Raw genomic sequence first — 7,264 nt, 5'->3', positions numbered from 1 at the left:
TTTCCCAAAAGTATTTTCATGTGTATTGTGCCATTGATTCTTCTTCTTTTGGTTATATTATTCAACTCAATCTCTAAGCTTCCACAAATTGATAGTAGAAGTAGGTTATAGTATTCAGATTTTCTTTATATTGCATTATTTGGTTAACCTACACAAATTTTCTACAATAATTATAATTTTCATGCATGCATAATAAGCAATAAATTATGGATCTAGGAATCAAAGGAGAAATAAATCCCCATATTATAGATTTTGTATTTTTGTATAATTTATTGTATTTGTTGTGATGAACTTTATAGTGGAATAACTACGACATATTATGAATCATATTGGTATTAGAGCAAGTTTATTTAGGTATATTGAGGATATGTGTGAGGGACTTATATCGGCTAATCAAAAATTTATAAAAGCACAGTCACGGTTGAAAAACTTGTGAATAACAATCATGATCTTGTAGATGAGAGGTATTCATGGTTGGAAGCACAAGTCATAAATATAAGTCATAATGTGAATCTCCTCATGTTAGCCCTCATAAATAAGGTCAGTCGATTTCGGAAAGATGGGGGTTCTAACATAGAGGATCAATTAGAGGGGAGATTAGGAGATAAGTAAGAAATAGATAACAAGCTGGACAAAGGACCCCAAAGAGATCAACCTAGTTTGTGTGTATTGAACCATTTATAGTCGCTATTCAAAATAGAAGTGAAGGTTATTATCAAGTTATACCAATCTAAGATCAAGGATATGAAGATAAATCACTGGTTGCAACAATTAGAAGTTTATTTAAGTATTCATCATATAGAGAAAGAACATAAGATTTTATTTGTGTAGCTGAAATTAAAGGGCCACGGCCTAACTAGGTGGGAAGGCCACATAGAGACCTTGAGGTAGGAAGGAGATCCACTAGTGACTAAGTGGGAGGAATAAATCTCTCATAAAGTCACAATTTTAACCTATTGGGTATGTAGAGGACTACTGGATCTGGTGGCACTATTTCATGTATAGGCAGGGGTAGAGTGTATAGTAGAATACCACAGACTTCAAAAAATCGGCCATAATGTTAGATATCTTCCCATAGAGCTGAGAAGTACTCCTATAGTATCTAGGGGGTCTAGATAGCCATTTGTGGAAGCAAGTGATGATTTTGAATCGTAGATCAATGGATGAGGCTTCTATATAGGAATAATACATAAAAAACATAGGCTAGAAGAAAGGGAAATCAAGTGGATCGAAGGAAATGGAGCACGAGGACACTTCTGACGAGGGGAAGAAGAAGTGGAAAGGGGAGGGGGGGAGGGAATAAAAACATGGAAGCCACAACAAAATAGTGAAAGGATCCAAGAACCACTACAACCATTGTAATATTGATGGTTATACATAGGAAAAGTGTTGGAATTTTAATCCAAAGCATAACTTGAAGAAAAAACTGAAAGATAATAAGAAGAAAAATATCATGGCCAATGATTCAAGCATCCATATTGAAAGCATATTGGACATGGATGAGAAGATTCTCTTCACATTAATGCAAAATGGTTAATGTTAGTAGCCTTCAATAATAGGAAGAGAAATAAATGATTGGACTCTACGACAAAAATATAATGGTTAAGAATGCAAATATTGATTCTCTCTTTGACTCAGGAAAACAAAAGAATATCATTTCAGTAGAGTTGGTCGAAAAATTGGAATTAGAATTTTGTGATCATCCAAACCCATATCAATTGGGGTGGATAAATAAGGATGTAGAGTTAAAGGTAACAAAATAGTGCAATATTAGATTTCCTATTAGCGATGATTTTATTAATGAAGTATAACTATATATAGTTCCCCTTGGTGTATGTGGAATGGTGTTTGGAAGTCCCTACATGTACATGTAGGATGAAATCTTCATGTAGAGAGCCAACTAATAATGGATTATCAAATATGAAAAGACATTCAACATCAATGCACATAAATGCAAGTCTAAATTTTTTTTGGTAACTGCAAACCAAGATAGGAATTTCATCATTTTTAGCAAAAAGTTTGTTCTATTTCTATTAAGAGAGAATCAATTTGTAGAAGAGTCAATAAGAGAAAATTCATTCCTATAGGGGTGTACTACTAAATAGAAACAACAATTAGAGGTGTTACCATAGGCATACAAGAATGTGTTCCAACAACCTAGAGGTTTACCACCTGAAAGTGAAGTGGAGCATGAGATCCAACTATTTCAAGACTTCACATTGCCAAACATTGGGTTGTACAGGAACTCTATTATATAATCAAGTGGGATGAAGAAACAATTACAACAACTTCTATAACAGGGTATCATTCGACTGAGTACATCACCCATTGGGTCACCCATCATCAAAATTCCAAAAAGGGATGCGACTTGGAATATGTCCATTGATTACAGAATGTTGAAAAAAATCATGCTCAAGAATAGGTAACCCATTTCCCAATACAAATGATATGTTGAATCAATTGTAGAAAGTGAAATATTTCACCACGATGGATGTAGAATCTAGATATCACTATGCTCAAGTCACAAAATAAGATACCTAGAAAACTACCTTCAAAACCAAGAAAGGTTTTTATGGGTGGTTAGTTATGCCATTTGATCAATGCAATGCACCAACTATGTTTATGAGGTTAATGAATGATATATTGTTCCCTTTTATAGATTCACTTGTTATTGTCTATTTGGATGATATACCAATCTCCACCGCTGTGCCAGGCCTCCAACATCCTCTGATACCACTTGTTGGAGATCAGATGCACAACAAACATAGAAACATATACACAACAAAAAATTCAAGCACATAAAGACACAGGAATTAACGTGGTTCACCCAACCAATATAGGCTTCGTCCACACAACTAAGGCATCGGCAATCTTATTATTCAATAATCAGGAGATTACATAAAACTCTCACACACCACTCCCAGTTATCCGTATGACTACCTATTTTATAGCAAGGAGAATCTAACTGCATCTCACATCAAATTTAGGATGCATTAATTCTCTCCCAACAACCTGGAGATAATCCAACAATAGATTTTCTATTGTTGTCACACACTGGGATTTTGCCTATTTTGACTAAAACAGAAAAAATCTCAACATTCAAAATAATTTTTTTCTGTTGCAATCGATCTGAGATGTACTCAGATCATGAAAACTATCAGGATGCATAAAATATCATATTAAAGAAACAACCACTTAATTTTCCATTTATGGAACTGTAGCAACATATGGAAGATTCAATGATAGCCTGTGAGAGATAACACTCAGTGAAGAAAATACAATCACCAACGTAATCTGAATCTCCTACAAATATGTTGGAGGGACAAATATAGATCAGCAATAGGCAAGAATGGTGGATTAGATCATGAAAATCCCGAGAAAAATTGTGTGCTAGCATTGTCCACTGCATAATAAATCATTGCATAGAAAGAAATTGTCAAGTATAATTTGAAAAGTGGTTAATATACTATGCGACATGGAGAATGCTAATGATATTTTTCGAATTCAGAACTCTTTTCACCAACAAATATTCAAAATTGGTATGGCACTGACTCTTAATGGCGTCCAAGTTTCAGGCTTTGTCAAATGATAGATAATAGATATTTTATATCACAACCATAATATGCGTGTTAAATTAATTCTCTGACCATACATAAAACACACAAAGCAACGTATATCATGTGAAAAGGTTATTTTAGTTCACTCCCTATCCTCATAACTTGGTTTTTGTAACGTCCTCCTGTAATGTGCATTGCATATAGACTAACTTAAACTCATATCATTTTCCCTTTATGTTTTTATTCGTCCCATACTTATAATATATGCGTCTCTTTATTAATATTTATAATATGTACAGTGCATTTGTTTTATTATATGATATAAGCATAAAATTTAAAGTGAATGGTCTTTACAATGTATATTATGAAATCAAAATAGATGGGATATTATTTATACTATATGTATTACATATATACAATATTTTATGTTATATATATATATATATATATATATAATTATAATAATAAAAATAATAATATTATTATTATGGATAATATAAAATGAATATCAAAACATTATATATATATATATATATATATAAAAGATGCACAATTTATATTTACATCGTTTCCAAAGGGAAAAGAATTATGTAGATGTCATGTAAAAATTAAGACAAGTCAATGTCTAGCAATCTAAAAAAAAAATCCAGTCTCGCTTTGTACCTGTCTTCCGTATCATTCACACCCCATTTCACCTTGAACACCCACTTGCATCCCACAGTTTTCCTGCCTTTGGGAAGTTCAACCAGATCCCACGTGCCATTCTTACCTAAGGCCATCATTTCTTCCTTCATGGTTGCTTTCCATTTGTCACTGTGTGAACCTTCTACAGCTTCATGATAACACAAAGGTTCATCATCATTAGCGGTCAAAGCAACTAAAGTAACATAATCATCATACCTTCTCGGAGGACGTTTGATCCTTGTAGACCTCCTTAAGGATGTTTCTGGTGCTTCCATAATTGGCTGTCTACCCTCTGTAGGAACTTCTTCATGATCGCCATCTGAGACCTGTTCATGACCTCCATCTGAACCCTGTTCATAATCTGACTCCGAAACCTGTTCATGACTAGAATCTGAACTATGGTCATCACGACTATCATCAGAAGTGCTGTCAAACTGAATGTGCTGAAAATCAGATACATCATCCTGTTTCAATTTATTATCTACATCTAACTGTACAAGAGAGGATTCATTAAACTTTACATCTCTGTTGATGATGATTTTGTGGGTAGTAGGATCCCACAATCTAAATCCCTTTGTTCCATCACCATACCCAACAAATACGTACCTTTTCGATTTCGGATCTAATTTAGTTCACTGATGTTTAGACACTAGAGCATATGCATCACAACCGAACACTCTGAGTTTAGAATAGTCACAAGGGTGTCCTTTCCATACCTCTTGCGAAATCTTGCAGCCTATAGTCGTTGATGGAGATCGGTTTATCACATAACAAGTTGTTGCCACCGCTTCCGTCCACAACTCCTTCTGCAACCCGGCGTTACTCAGCATACACCTTGCTCTCTCTAGAAGAGTCCTGTTCATGCGTTCAGCAACTCCATTTTGCTGAGGAGTATAAACCGTGGTCTTATGTCTCTCGATCCCTGCATCCTTGCAATAATTGTCAAACTCCTTGGAAGTAAACTCACCACGATTGTTAGTTCTTAAACATTTTATAGTTCTACCAATGATGTTTTCTACCAATGCTCTAAATTGCTTGAAAACTGTAAAAACATCAGACTTCTTTTTCAACATGTAGACCCATACTTTCCGAGAAAAGTCATCAATAAATGACGCAAAATACGACGAGCCACCATACGATGCTGTAGGGGCTGGACGCCAAACATCTGAATGAATATAATCAAGTATCCCTTTACTAGTATGTTTGCTTGTTTTAAACTTTTGTTTACTTTGTTTTCCAAACAAGCAATGTTTACAGAAATCTAACTTTCGAGATCTTAGATTAGGAAGTAACTTGCGGTTAGCCAAAATTTTCAACCCTCGTTCGCTCATATGGCCCAACCTTTGATGCCATAGGCGAATGGAACTATTTTCCTGTTCAGACACCGACACATGATCTGACCCAGTTCTACCTTCTAATTGAAAAAGATTTCCTACCTTTTTAGCCTTCATCACGAGTAAGATACCTTTATATATTTTCATAACTCCACCTTGAATTACAGTTTTATATCCATTTGTATCCAGTGCTCCTAATGAAATTAGATTTTTTCTTAGATCTGGTACATGTCTCACATCAGTTAACATTTTGGTTGTGCCATCAAACATTTGTAGTTGTACACTTCCTATTCCAATAATACTGCAAGTGACATCATTACCCATGTACACAACTCCATCATCAACTGATCTATATGTTTTAAACCAATCTTTATGAATACACATGTGGTTAGATGCCCCAGAATCTAACAACCAATGTTGATCATGTTTTGACATATTAACAGGCAATACCTCATCACTCATACCTGAACTAGATACTGAACCTGTATCTGTGGTATTGGCTGCCTTCTTTTCTGTCAAAGAGCCTTCTTTAGCAGCCTGCTTACACTTCCAGCAATCCTGTTTCAGATGTCCAGCCTTGCCACAATGCCAGCACTTCATATTTGTCTTCTTTCCTTTGGACTCTGAACGAGAGTCGCTATGCTTGCCCCGGAGTGTCTCTCTCTTGAGCGACCTCTGGCCATCATTACCTCTGATGTAGAGGTGTCTGCATTCGACCTCTTCCTCGTCTCCTCAGCCAACAAGGCTCCAACAACATCGTCAAACTCAAGGATGTCTGTTGTACTAAAGCTTATGGAAGTAACAAAGTGATCCCAGGATTCGGGCAATGAACACAATAGAGTTATTGCCTTATCCTCTGAATCAAATTTCACATCTAGACTGTCTAATTGCACCAGTAAGGTATTAAAAACATTCAGGTGATCAGTAATTGAGGTACCTTCTTTCATCTGCAAACCATAAAGCTGCCGTTTCAAGAGAATCTGATTTGTCAAAGATTTCGTCATATAGAGCTTCTCAATCTTCGACCACAGGCCTGCGGCGGTTTTCTCTAACACAATGTTGAACAGAACATCGTCCGCCAGACATAACCGAATTGCACTCAGAGCTCTATCGTCCATCTCATCCCATTCATCCTCCATCATGGAAGGAGGCCTTTTGTTTTTCCCCAACAGTGCTTTCGCCACACCTTGTTTAACTAGCAGATCGTGCATCTTTACCTTCCAGATCTCGAAATTATTTTTGCCATTAAATTTCTCGATTTCGAATCGAGCACTCTGAGTTTTCGCCATCTCGTCTTATAATAAAAAATCTCCAATTCCAATTTTAAAACAAAAATTAATCTCAATAAATGCGTGTGCCTCAGTTTACATTTAATCTCATTTAAAAAATAGTGTAAATAAAATTGGCGCTTGCTGATGAATTTGCGCTTGCTGATCAACACAAGAACCGCTCCACTTAAAAAACGCTATAATTCATGTCAAATTGGCGCGAGAATCGCACTCAAATGTGCGCCAATCGGCTCATTAGCGCATTGGCGCACTTAATTAATACCTTTCCGCGCTAATTAAGGTGGTTGGCGCGAATGCTTTTAAATTACCCACGCCAATTAATAAAAAACAACAAAACGCATTTCCAATTTGTGTTACCTGCGTGTTCACGTATCTGAAATGGCAGTCAAACGGTGTGCCG

The sequence above is a fragment of the Pinus tabuliformis genome, chromosome J (genome assembly GCF_031772625.1).
Source record: "Pinus tabuliformis cultivar Carrire ecotype Pingquan chromosome J, CPIR1, whole genome shotgun sequence".
NCBI classification, from domain to species: Eukaryota; Viridiplantae; Streptophyta; class Pinopsida; order Pinales; family Pinaceae; genus Pinus; species Pinus tabuliformis.
Note: the sequence above shows the minus strand (reverse complement) of the source record.